Source organism: Lingula anatina, chromosome 9 (assembly GCF_051362555.1).
Source record: "Lingula anatina isolate TDL-2025a chromosome 9, LinAna3.0, whole genome shotgun sequence".
NCBI lineage: Eukaryota > Metazoa > Brachiopoda > Lingulata > Lingulida > Lingulidae > Lingula > Lingula anatina.
The window spans coordinates 8,466,775-8,481,477 of NC_141775.1; the positions used below are offsets into that span (position 1 = coordinate 8,466,775).

At 35.1% G+C, this 14,703-nt stretch overlaps 1 protein-coding gene across 6 annotated transcripts in view; it reads right to left on the minus strand.

Moving 5' to 3' along the window:
* Window positions 1-13,554, minus strand: part of LOC106161044 (anoctamin-7) — a 37,746-nt gene extending 24,192 nt beyond the window's left edge. For 2 of the 6 annotated variants that reach the window (XM_086995121.1, XM_086995120.1), the window contains exons 1-2: window positions 9,714-9,869; window positions 2,933-3,091 (exon numbers count right to left, since the gene is read on the minus strand). The gene's annotated coding sequence lies outside the window, so the exon portion shown is untranslated. Of the gene's footprint in view, window positions 1-2,932; window positions 3,092-8,411; window positions 8,433-9,495; window positions 9,679-9,713; window positions 9,870-9,942; window positions 10,091-13,393 lie in introns of those variants that run through there. The other 4 variants (XM_086995117.1, XM_086995116.1, XM_086995118.1 and 1 more) reach the window with 4 other exon arrangements.
* Window positions 13,555-14,703: the final 1,149 nt, after the last annotated feature.

Sequence of the window (14,703 nt, forward strand, 5' to 3'; positions counted from 1 at the left end):
TGATATTTGATGAGTGTATAGGATCACAGCTGACGCTAATTACACATACAAGTTGTATGTACAATACAGTCAAGTAAATATGAAATTAAAACATATATTATTGTTTCCACGATGGTTGTCTCACAATATATAAACACCTGCTACTGTCAAATAAGAAACACTTGAAACAACACCTGAGCCATTAAATTGATCGTCACAATTAGTGTAACTACATTGTGTGGTAGAAATACTTGTTTTACACTGCTTTATACACGGGCCTCAAAAAGGATAATTTCTGTTTGCTACCACAAGCCATAGATTTTGGAGCACAAATGTCCAAATTAGAAACTCCAACCACGGATTAAGTACCCAAACGTAAAATTAGTAGCCACGAACACAGCGTCAGAGCGATTTGTAGGTCATAACACTGTGCATGGGCTCTTAATTTGTGGCTCCCGTTGATAATTTTGGCATTTGTGCTCACAATTCTGAGATTTGAGTTCACAAATGCACGATCCCTTTATAAGGCCTGAAACACACGTGAGCTACAAAGTGCTCTAGAAACGTACATTACTCTTCTTAAATATCAGCATACACATGTACCTTGATCTGCCTTTTCCAGTATCAGAGTATTAATAACAGTAAATGCAATTGAAAAATAAAAAGGGAAATACCATTTCCTCTTTGATAGAAATAAGCAACAAATATTTTATATACTTATATCTAAAATAAAAAATAAATAGAAAAAAAACTTGGAACAAACTCATAATATTTTAATCAATAAACAATGTCATTTTCCCTGACATTGTTCACCAAATACATAATTCATCACTGCACCAGATATGTGGGCAGTTTCATCATACCTTCAGAGAATACATTTTGCGGTGTTATGGGTTTGGAGAGATAATCTGTCTGATATGATGCGAATATTGCTGCAAGTCATAATTGATGATTTCCATGAAATATATTATATTGACCTTAAATGGGTTAAGTTTGCTTTTATTTATTTATTTATTTATTTATTTATTTATTTATTTATTTATTTATTTATTTATTTATTTTTGAGGAGAGGGAGAGAGTGAGAGAGAGAAGAAGAAGTAAATGAGATGGAGAAAAAGGAAGAAGGAAGAAAAGAAGAGAGAGAAAGAGAGAGAGAGAGTATATCTATATGAAAGAGAGAGAGAGTATATCTATACTATCCAGGCCCGTAGCCCTTTTTGCTGGGAAAAGGTCCACTCTGGGTAAAATTTGATCTAGATACATGGGGATTATATGGTAAAAGGTCCACTTTTTCAGAAAAAAAAAAACCCTTTGAAATTTCTGGCTACAGGCCTGCTATATCTAGCATGCTATGGTGATTTTGCAGCAACTCCACAGATCACTCCCGCAGGACCTGGTCTCAGTCTTCAGCACTCAATAAACACGTAAATAAGTCATGGCACTTAATCAGTGACACACTGGTCAGTAAGACAATTTTCCATCCAAGGCTTTTGTTCTGGAGGAACCAATTATAGAGCCAGTCTGGATATCGAGATACACGCTTACATTTATAGGACTATATACCAGACCTGGGAATCTGTCTAGCTGCATGAGGCTTCAATACACATCTATAGGGAACATTAAGTCCCCATTATGTGCCTATAGTAGTACACAATTTGATCCAACATGGTATATTTTTTGAGGCAAAAAATTCAAATGTATCCTCTGAATTGACCGGCTTTAGGCTGCTTTTACAACCAGCTGATCCATGGACTAACTAGTCCAAGGATCAAATATGGTCTGACCCACTTGAAAGCACGCTGAAATTTAATTGTCTCAGCTGGAACAGCAAGCCTGAGAGGTATAGGAATCCATTGTCAAGTGCACGCCATATTTGATCTGCAGACTAGTTAGTCTGCGGTCAACTGGTTGTGAACGCAGCCTTAGACCAATGATTCTGTTATGTACAAAACTGCATGACTAAGATCCCATTCTCAGAGATTAGATCGATCCAAACTAGATCGACCTAACTCCCTGGGGGTTCACGCTAAATAGCTGTCAGCCGAGAGGGGTCGAAAGTTAATTACCCCCTTACAGCTTGTAGTAGGCGGGACGGACATTAAAGCCGGATTAACTGACAGTAATCTAGTGAGACTCCCCATGGGGATAGATCGCTCTAAATGTCTGGGAATACGCCCTAAGTCAGACTAAACAGTTCTGATATGTAGGCAGCTTACACAGACTGAAAACAATACATCAATGCCAGTATAGGTTTTCTGGCTTCCTCCAAGTAATTTCATTAACACGTGCCAATATTAAGCCTCACATGCTACCCATGAAAGGAAATTATAACAGCACATTTAACCTCTCATCATCAGTATTATAAATCTTTTAAGGCTTGTGGGTTGCCACCAACACTAGGTTGTTAGGTTATCACCTAATGTACCTAGTATTTGATTTATAAATTATTTTACAATTATTTTCATTCCTTCTGTATTGATATATATTAAGACTGCAATATCATATGTTACCAAATGCACGACACTGTTTATCATAAAATCATGTTATCAAGCTTATTTTCTTACACAGTTCATTCATATCCCAACCAATGTAATGCAATGTAATACAATGTAGAATAATTCTATGAGACTTCTATGGTATATACATAAAATTATATAAAACAAAGTCGAAAGCAATATAATGTCTGAAATACTACAGAGCCTCATGAACAGAAAAATAGACGCATATTCAATACAAAATCTGATACATAAATAGCATGATCCCCATCTTTTGAATCAAAAGTGCAGGGATAAAAATCCTGTTTCCAAAAATTATATATAATTGTAGTATACTGTAAAAATTGGAGAATTCCTATCAAAAAACAGTCCAAAATGATGCACAACACAAAAAATACATAGAATTGAAAAGAGCCAACATGAAAAACAACACTAACTCCATCTAAAACCTTCCTCACCTGAAACAGTTTTTCCAGAAAATGTCCTCAACTGTGCTTAACTCGGCATGACAGCGTTATTTCAACAGCAGCCACATTATCTGAGCACAGTCATCATGTCTGCTCTCAGCTTGGCAAATGTTCTGAACGTTCTGTCCTCAGATCAGGTTCTCTCCCCCTCTGTAACAGAAAAAATGAGAAATCAATAAAAAAGCAGCGATTAGTTACTTTAAAAGCAGTGGAAGCCTGACAATTGTCTACTCGCATAAATATATTATGTTTACTTATTGAATTTTGCATGATCACGTTCCTGAATCTCTTGGGGATTTTCATTGACAAACGGTGCTTCCCTGGTAAAAGACAATTGGGAGATGCCTTGCTGTTCACACTTTGCTTAGTGAGTTAGGTCCTAAACCGGTAATTGAGCCAGAATTAGGTGTTAATTTTTGCTCATTTTCCTGGTATAGATCGAGCAGCATGCACACTAGCTGGAACTGGTAACATTAGAGACGTTTCGTTTTTTTAATGAAATACGTACTCGCTAACAGATATGCAATCCATTGATCTAAACTCTTGAAAACAAATTGCGAGTGACCCAATTATGATGAGAAACTTACTAAAGAACTATTTAACACAAACCAGTTCAAAGATCATAATTTTGTGACATGCTGCAGTTATTTAACCCCAACTATTGGGCAATGAACAATGGACTCCTGAATACCACATGGCCTCTATCATTCACTACTCCAAGGTGGTCTCAACCAATATCTTACCCACGATATATCTTGGAACGGTTACAATACAGTCTCCTTAAGTGCCAAGACTTCAATTTTGCTAACTTACAGCCAATGAAACAGGGTAATTATTCACTGCATGATTACAAACAGTGGCATTTTGTTATTGGTATATAATGTCTTAAAAACAATATTTCAATTATAGTAAAAATGTAGGGGACGATTCTGAGGTTACGAAGGAGCAAATTTAATTCTTGCCATTTCATAACACAAATCATCTTTTGCAAAGGAAACAAAAATTTAAAAAAATAAACAAAAATAAATAAATAAATGAAAATAATAAGAGAAATAATAATAACAATAACAACAACAATAATAATAACAATTATGTGAGGTGTATGAAAATTTAGAAGCATTACCATATTAAAAAATAGTGCCATTTCCATATAATACCTGAACAGGTAGTGCTGTATGTTCAATTACCTGATGATGGTTATTTAATGAAAAACATCCATCATACCAACAGCTAGTAATAGAAGTCTGTTCACACAGGAGCATACTTTAGACTGAAAATAGGGCTAACCCACGTCAGATGACTGGATGGATGGATGGATGCATTGATTAACAGGGAAATGTATATGTCAAAGGCACAGGTGGATGTCTGTACAGAAAATAGTTTCAGAAATAAATCATGATGGATCTCAGGATTGTTGGAAACCACTCTTTTATTTTAGATAGCTCAGCTATTTTAGATCACCAAGCAAAATGGAGAAATTATAGCCAAATGGGAATCTGAATGTCTAGGAAACGATTGGAGATCAAAACAGGCACACAAGCCTGTTCTCTTTGTACATTATTATGCTTATCAGAAAGATTTATGTGAAATTTTGGTCTTGGAGGTTACTCATTCTGATAACTCAAGAATGATGTCATTATATTCTCATCAGATTTAACTAATATGTCTGCCATGATGTATGAATTATAGAATTAACCTAAGAGCTCATTACTGTTGAAGCTATTGGTTTATGCAAATTGATCCAACTTTGCAAGGGCTTTTGCTGAATGCAATGAGTGTACGTAACAGATTAACACGCCCCCTCCTGGTATTGGGTAGAATGCAGTAATATGTGTATGTTGGAAACAAAAAAAGGCTTGTTCATTCACTGACTGCATACAGTGAGAGTCCCCACTGATCAGTTGGATCGATCTACATAGGCTGATAACTTCAGTGGAAATGAACCCTAATGCTCAGCTGAAACCATTCCTCTTTGTTATGGAATGCTATATCACACTAAATAATACAAAAACATTCATGATAAAAATTATACAAGGGTACCTGAACATAATACCCTGAGTTTCAGTATATATTTCTTATAACCTCTGCATTACAATGGCCATATTCAGAACAGTGGAATAACTGGTCCGAGGGTCAAATATGGCAGAACCACATGAATACTTCCCCACTGGAAATCTATTTAGAGTCTATTAGCGGATTAGTGAGTCGCCACATTTTACCCGCGGACTAGTTAGTCCACAGTTCTGAATGCAGCCTATGACATGGGCGTATGACACACTACGGATGTGTCACAAGGAATCTGTCGAACAAGTTACTGTGCACTTATTATCATTTATCACTTATCTTTACAAAAGCCCGGGCACTGCTGCCAGAGAATCAATTGAACAATAATATGTATTACCAGAATGAGTCGAATAATTTCCTTTGGCTTCTTATCCTCTTGGGTCTCCCCATCTCAACCCTGTAATGTCTTTATCATTGCACAGCTGCTTTCAGCAGACATTCAACTGTGTCTGCCTAATTGAATATGCATCAATGTCTAATATGGAATAATGGACTTCATAGAGAGTCATGTTTTTTGCACAAAATTAAGGTATTGAATCCTGGAACCATAGCAGTAGTCTGAAGGTTCATTGGTCAGAATGTTTACTACAGAAGCTTAGGACCAATGAACCCTCGATTAAAAAACTGATGAAAATGATACAATTTTTCAGACCAATGAACCTTCATTTGAATGATCGAGACGCACCCTTAAATCCTATCCACACAGAGACTTCCTGCTCTTTATAAGTCCTAAATTGTGAAGTTTTTTTTCTTTTTTGGACTGAGTCTGTGATACAACAGACTTAATTTATACTGTGACTGTGTAGTCACGTCAAACACATTGTCTGCTAAAAATGGCCATGAAATCACACATTTGTTATCAATCTTATCCTTAATCTCCATTAGTGATGCCCTTCAGGGTTTTTGATCATTTTCAGCAGTCTTGAAATCTATAGTAACTGCATGTGAGTGGCTTAGGTGGCACATGTCCAGTATTAGTCTCTAATATGGAATAACATAGTGTCATTGTGGTTTCTACAATAGGTCATGGAGTCAATTTTGATAAATCTTTTATCCTGTAATAAGCTTTACCTGTACGAGTATTAGGACTTTTTCAGGGGCGGATCCAAAGATATTTTCTGACAGTCTTCCAAATTATCTTTGTTGATCCATCCTCCATTTTTGACTGTCTTCCGACAGAAAACATTAGATGCCTGACAATGTAAAAACTTGAAAAACTGACTGTCTTCCGGAAGACCCAGAAGACGGCCTAAATCCGCCCCTGTTTTTGACAGTAAAAGACTAAGCAGCAAGATAATTAGATAAACTCCTAAACTTAATAACCATCCAGTTCAACAGAATATATATATATACGTAAAAACTATTCTATTTGACCATCCAAATGAATTATTGGATGACGCAAGAGGATCAATTTGCAAACTATTATCCATTAAATAATTCTTATGGGATCCAGTCGTAAATCTTTCTAGCAGACACCTGATAGAAGCCACATACAGCTAATATAATAGCTATAGAACACTCTCAGGTTTTGAGAAGAAGTGTCTTTTACTTCATTGGTTTAATATATTGCCACAGTTTCTGCAAAAGGTAACGAAATCAATTTAGACAAATTGATTCACCAGCATGCTTTTATTCAGTAAAGCACCTGAGTGCATTGAATTTCTATGATGCCATTACAAGTGGATCAGTTGGCTAACTTTAATCTATCGAATAGTTCCAATTAAGTAGATCACAGATGAATCCTCTTGGGCTTCCCTCAGTTCCCGGGCCCTGAACATTCAGGCATTGTTCATCGGCCATTAAATAACTACTCATGGTGTCTCTCTTTTTCTGGCTAATGGAATATGCAATAATGAAAGCCAATATGGTATAGCGAGATCATCACCTCCCACAGAGATACATGTATAATATGACACTGCAGAACACTGCCAATTTAATGTGACCAGGCTTCAATATTATTTAAAGGTACTCCATACTGGATTTACCCACAAAAATTAATTTTTCTCAAAAAATAAATAAATAAATAAATAAATAATAATAATAATAATAATAATAATAATAATAATAATAATAATATTATTATTATACTCGTGATTCATTGCTCTACCAGCATCCCTGCATTTGGATTTAATGCTCTTTACATTTTTCTATTCAGTTATTTGGTTCTAAATGGAAGGCCGGTCACTTAGAATGGCATGTCTTCCTGCACATTAAATATTTTCAGGAGGAACTGTCAATGTCAAGTACTTTTATTTGTCAATGAGGGTATTTATATAATTTTTTAAGGTCTGAATTGGGAAAGATCAGTAGATTTGCAAGACATGTAGACATAGAAAATATATCTTTGGGGATTTTTTTTTTAATGTGTACAGTGTACTTTTAATTATCAAATAAGTTCCAATAAACAGATCAAGGAATAATTCTCTTGGGCTCTGACCCCCATATGATTATTTTCTAGCCTTGGTGATCTTTCTGTCCCCCCCCCCCCCCCCCCAATAAATGAATTTGACATATTGAAGAAAGGTTATATATAATCATTTGTGGACAAACTTAGAGAAGCAAGAATGAAGCTAGAGAAGCACAAATGAAAAAGTTCTGAATATTCATAACTTGATATCATGGTGTCATAATATTTAAATTTCCTGTATAAAAGGTCCAGGTTTAACTCGGGAGGAAACCAGACAGAAAGTAGTCTGAATTGATGTGTAAACTCAAAATTCCGGGCATAAATGAGCAGGAGATGAAAACTGCTGTTCATACTTGCTCAGTTAAGTCTGTAATCCAGGCGTCATTTTTCCATTTTCCCGGCGTAATTCAAATTTGAGGTCAACATAACATGGACGTAAACTCTGAGACTCTAATATATTAAAAATGAATTACTGACTGGCTAAAACTTGATCAAATATCTTATTAGTTTTTTATTATTTATAGGGTTTGGTAAAAATATTTCATTTAAGCTAATGTTTGTTAACATGTATTTACATGCATGGATAATTTTAGCTGCAACTTCACTGTATACTTGTGTTCCATTTTTTACCTCAGTCGCCCTTTGTATGGGGCCATAGTTATTTTATCAAAGGTGAAGATATTCCTTAGGGGCAAAAGAAAAAACAAAAACATCATGATAAAAATACCTTTGTGACACTCAACAGACCGACCTGACTGAACATTCACAGTTGAGGCTTGACACCTTGTGCTAAACAACAAGTTGCCCGGTAGGTATTTCTCCTTTAGTAACAGATTATAGAGGTGTGTGTGTGTGTGTGTGTGTGTGTGTGTGAGAGAGAGAGAGAGAAAGAGACAGAAAGACAGAGAGAGAGAGAGAGAGAGATTAATAGTGCACATGTAGCATGTCAAAAACACATTCAGTTGCACAGTGTATCTCCACCACCTGTAGGCAACTTACCTGTGCCCTTGTTAATACATATGCCTAGATTCTCAACTCCTCTGAGATCACTTATATGGTGTAATATCCATGGCAGAAGATAGACTTAGATATTTCATTCTATTTATCATTATAAAACTACATGTGCACTGACTTTTTTTGTGGTTTCCTGACTACAATGATAGCTGAGCACCATATAGCCTACTTAGTGTTGTTGACAGAGTTCATCATGTGCTAATACATCATCACACGATCACATCCAGTGGTATTTCAGTCAATTTTTTATAAGTTAAACCACAGTACATTAAATAACGTAATGTACTGGTACATTCTTGCCTAGCTAGGTTCTGGCATGTCTCTCAGTGTTCGATCATCCTCCACAGTAAATGTATATTAATAATAATAATAATAATTTATTGAGCACTGAAATGTTTTTACATTTAGAGGCTCTCTAACTACTATACATTATACATACGAAAAGATAGTAATGATAGTAAGTAAATGAAAGAGAGAAAAAAAAAAATTATACTTATATAATGTTACACAATATACATTCTCTTAATATGCAGGTGAGATGCATGAAATCATTTGTGCACTTCCAGTTAATTACGTTTTTTCATAATTTTACTTACAAAATTCCCTACTGCAATCGCACTCTGCTCAGTGGGTGGGTTTAGAATGATGTCAAGCTGTTTGACCTCGTCTGTTAGACCTTGCAAGTTTACCTCTGGTATGCATTCAAACAGCAATTTCCTTTCAATTTTGTGATGGGCGCATTTTAGGAAAAAATGTATTTCATCTTCTACCTCATTACAATGAGGGCATTTTCGTTCTGAAAGTTGTGTTTTTGGGATTGTATGCCGCCCTTTTTCAATTTCTAGGTCATGGTCACTAATTCTCATTTTTGCCAAAAGTATTTTGTGGGTGCGTGAAATATTCATTTTCAAGTATGGTTCGGGTTCATATTGATGTTTAATTTTCCTGTATGTCCTCAGCTTATTATATTAAGGTTTTGTTTTAAACATGTGATGTATTTAATAACAACTATATAATGAACTTAAGCATCTGACTGTCTCTTTGAAAACAAAACTGGAACAATACTTACCTGATCAAGTTTAAGCTGCACATCAAATCCTTTACACTGTTAATAATTCCTGCTGACTGAATTGTCCAGACAAGTCCAATGTACGTGATGTATAATAATGTAATACAGTCAAGTAAATTTATAAATTATAAATCCCTGGTTCCATCTACAGAATGATATTCTGCATCCAGCCTGTCTTTCAGTATATAAAATACTACATTTATATAATATGAATATACCTTGAAATACTTGTATATATCTGTACAGATTCAGTACTTCAGGAGGCGACTTCACTCATTTGAATTCCTATATGCCCATAGTCCTAGAATAAAGAAGATAAAATCTACAGTCATTTGACTATCTCAAAATATCTTCCTGTGTGCATCCTGAACCCCATCAAACATGCCCCCCACATTTGCCAACTAGACTTGGCATAAACCAAGATAACATCTATCCTATAGCATATACCTCCTAATGTATTGTGTTAGTCTGTAAATGCATCCTTAAAATCCCAAGTGATAGCATCTGGTCTGTGGAATACCTTCATGCAGCAACCAACCTGTTGATTACGGCCACCATCCCCACCATATACACACCAAGGCTGGCAAATCAGATATTATCTGAAGATCAGAAATAATTTAGCCTCATGCTCAGTAGTGTGATGGGTCTCTGGAGTTCTCTGCATTAATTTATTTGTTGGGGAGAGGTAATGATTCTCTGTCATGAGATGCCTGGGCATGAAGGACAAATAAATGCCACGTCCCTGATGCAGAGTCCAGCTGACATTTTCGTGTCAACTGCAGACGATAAACTTTGTGATACATTCAGCTCTGTAGTTGTACAATTTTTTTGTTTCGTGACATTTGCGTCTGGTGAATCCAGTTAAATTGTACATGTACCTGCATATACAGGTACATGTACAATGTAGAAGATAATTATTATCATAGAAATTTAATATGCTCATTCTGGGTTGATACAGAAAAAAGGACTGGCATAAACGAAGAATAAAACATTGTTACAACGGGGGCGTCTCGATAGTCCGAAGGTTCATTGGTCCAAAAAACGGTAACATTTTCATCGCTTTTTTAATCAAGGGTTCATTGGTCCGAAGATTCTGTGGTGAACATTTGGACCAATGAACCTTCGGACTATTGCTACGGCCCTGTTACAACAGGTCCATGTACTGGTACATTAGTTGCTGGTCTTGAACATAAAAAAAAAAATTAATGTGCTAATTTGTAATGCTTATGTTAAAATCTTTGAAGAAAAATAAAAGACCAGTCTTATATATTACATAATATTTATTAAATAATTATTATAAATGACCTGTATATCATAATAAGTCAAACATAACCATCAGACTGAAATGGATATATAATAATTTATTAATTAGACTTTTACAACTCTCTTTAACTCTGGGTGTAAGTTGTTGAAATTTATTGTAAGCTTCCATATTGTACCTCTGTTAAAGTACTGTATCAACAAGACTGCAGTAAAATAGAAAACTTCAACAATTTTAACATTCAAGCTGTTATTCCTTTGAGGATTTTGTTGGGTGATCTGAATTTAGGTTGCTTTTATTGATGTGAATAACATGACTTACATCGGGTCATATACCGGTAGAGTGAAATGTATCCTTAAACTTCATGTACTGAAAGCATGCTGTAGATCATAAAAACATCTTCAGTTACACATGCTACACTGTATATAATCTTGTTGTTTGAAGTTCCCAATAATTAATACAAATATGTTCATGAGGACAACATACCTACCTGTACCAAGACTTTCCATTACACTCCTAGAAGAGACTATATAAAATGTGTTAAGTTCGTAACTGACTATAACGGACATATAAAGGGCATGATTTTCAACTTTGTTTGTTTATTTACTCACCCGTACATTATAAGAACGGTCCTTGCTCAGCTGATCTATTTAAATATCAATTCAGGTATTTTCCTTTTGTTGACGCAGGGTGTTTACCAGCTGATTGAATCTACTTATCAGGTAAATAGCAACCATTAGGGCTTAAGTATGAGAAAGAAACCAGATTCTATCAATGGGGGAGGAGGGAGGGGGAGGGGAGAGATGGGGCTAGGGTTGGGGGGTGAGGGTTAATTTTCTGCTTTTCTCCATAACTGGGCCTCAATTCTGTAATGATCTTCAGCAAAAAGTAAGACGCAGGTATTAACATCTTTCAATGGGCAAAACTTTCAGATACACAACTTTATAATCACAAAAATTATATTTCTATCCATATAGCATAGAACTAAGGAGTAGGCTGCTTTCCAATTTTGTTGCTTTAACTCAATAGGATTGTTCTAATTTGAAAATAAAATTTGACTTTGACTCTGTAAAATTCACATTTTTTCCACTTGAAAAGATTGACTAATTACCATACCTAGTATTTTCTAAAGGTTACATAATCCAGTAAAAAAAAATTGCATTTTTCTCAGCGAGGCAGTTACCATTTTGTGTACCTTTACAAACACAAGTGATTATAATCAATTTGAAAGCACTGTCCTATCAATGTCTTTTACAGAAAATTCAAGCTCACTTCACAAAATAAATAATCTATGTAATTCTTATGCTGAGGCAGATATTTTTCAATCCTTAGAAATATTGTGCCATATCGCCCAAGAGACTGTAATAATTCAATTGCGCCTTCTCTCTGTCCAAACACCCAATCCCCTGTTTTCAAATGGACTGTAACCCCAAGGGGGTTAAACCCCTAAGATGAAATTACATTGAGTATATTGATAATGTTGGCATAATGTTGGCAATTTGTCTTTTTACACACAGTAAAAACAATATATGCACAGAATAACTACATACCTTGGCTTTCTTTATCCATGAAGAAGTACAGAGACTTCAGTAAAAAAAAAAAAAAAAAAAAAAACACATGATTGTAAAATTTGTACCTGGCTCACTGCAGGTAAATTTATGGTAATTTAAAACCCTATACCTTATTTCATGCATGTGTCACTCACACAATAGTGAATACCTTGAACAAATTCAATAAAAAAAAAAACATTTTAGGAATTCAGCTGTTCTACTAGTTACTTCAGCTTACAATATCACAATACAACTTAATTTGTTTTCTAACAAGCAACCTGAATACACAGGCACTCCCTCCCTCAGTGACTTCTGTATGTTTTGCTAATATATTAACCCAAACAGAAGAAAGCACCACTTTACCATACTGTAAGAATTACAACCCCTCTTCAAAAGTCAAAAGAAACAGGTTGTTTAACTAAAATGAAGCAAATTGCGCATATTTTTCTACATAATAATTGATTTATTATTTTAAACACATTTTAACAACATTATGATATGGAAAAATTTTGTACAGGTTGGATTCAAATCAGAATTGTATTTTTTTTTTTTGCATGATATATATATTTAGAATGACCACAGCACACTGAAATAGGTTTTTCGTTCAATTTGTCTATGGGCCAATGATGACAAAACAATGAATTGTCTCTTTAAAAAATTGTTTCCATGAAGGGTTAAAACTTCTTCTAAATTATTATCTTGCCCTGTAACACATAAAAGGATTAGTGCTCGTTTCCTACACAACACATAATATTTCCGTGAAAAAAAAAATTACTCTTTCCAGCAGTTGAAAAAACACCAAAACTGCACCTTCTTCAAATTTCTTGTTATATATTTGGCATGCTTATTTTCCCTATAGGCTGTAAAGCACAGAGGGGAGAAATTATCTGTGCAAATATTATTTTTTAATGTAACATAATCTGTGTTATTTGTTCAAGTTATACTATTTGAACCACTATATATATACAGTGTTATTTGGAAATGTATTAAATAGGAAAAATTTGACATATAAGCACTTGCTAAATGTGCATCGTTCAACATCTGATGAAAATAATTTATTTCATATATCATACAATAAATTACTCACCCTCTCTGCAAATTTGCATCTCCACGTTTTTTACCCAAAGTGATGGCAAGTTCTGGGGCAGAATCTAAGACACAGGTGCTCGTCTTTCACTTGATATGAAATGACCAAAGCAATCCAAAAACCTCGATCTGCTGCTGGAACTTTGATGTGCCCGTTGCTTCTCTGATAGCAGACTGGAGATCGAGTCTTTAGAGTCTTTTTTTCCACAGTCCTGTGACAGGTAGTCTTTGGCGGCGCTGGCTGGGTCAAAAAAACAACTGAATCTATCCACACACAAGTGCAAACACACTCACACAACAGACAGTTCTGGTTGGCAAACTGGTGGCAAAAATCAATACTCAGCAACTATCCGACTATCAGCGTGTATTCACCTGTTGTAATATGACACCCTGTATCAAGGCAAGATCTAATTTTCATCGCCACTCACCCACTTGGGCACGGTTAGATAGATATACACGATTGTAATAAGAAAGAAAATGTAGCACGTGTCATTTAGTGTCAGTCGGCCAATGACCTCCCCCATGCAAAATTAAAAAGCAATGCTTTGTTGGAAAATGCTTCAACTGTACGCTATGCTGCTGTGCGTGCATTCCAATAGAATGCCGATGTAATTAGTAATGGCACATGCTTATTTTCATTAGCAGTTCTTGAAATGAGAATCAGGATAAAAAATATTGGATACAGAAGAAAAATTATAAGTAACAAGCACTGACAAAATTACTTCATATAGATATGCAATTTCAGCTCTTTATCTTCATTGCATTAAAAAAACCTCTAACGATTTCTGTCCAAAAAAGACACCACAATCTGTAATTTTTTTTCATTTTTTCAGACACACTTGTTCACTGATATAACACTAATGATTGGTAACATGAACTATCCTGCAAGGAAAAAAAAGCTGCTTTCCTAGGCAATAGCCGGCCAGACTTGGGAGTTGCTGTGCAGTAAATTACAAATCAATTATGCCAAATTGCCAAGCTATTTCCGTGCCTATTGTCTGTATCTCCTTGTACACAGCAGTAAGTGCGCCATATCACATTAGAATAGGCCAAGGTGATAGCTGGACTAACTTATAAATGAGAATATATAAATTCATATATATTACATTGGGAAGGTCTAAACGAAGGTTATATTTAAATAAGATATTTGGCGCTATCTTGATAATAATATTAAATAAAATAAAATTGAAAAATTGAAAAAAAAAGCCAACTGCGTGAAGGGATAACATTTTTGTTATAGTGCAAGGAAGTGTCACCTAGACTTTTACGTCATAACATCAGACATGAGCTTAGGTTTCAAAAAAAAAAAAA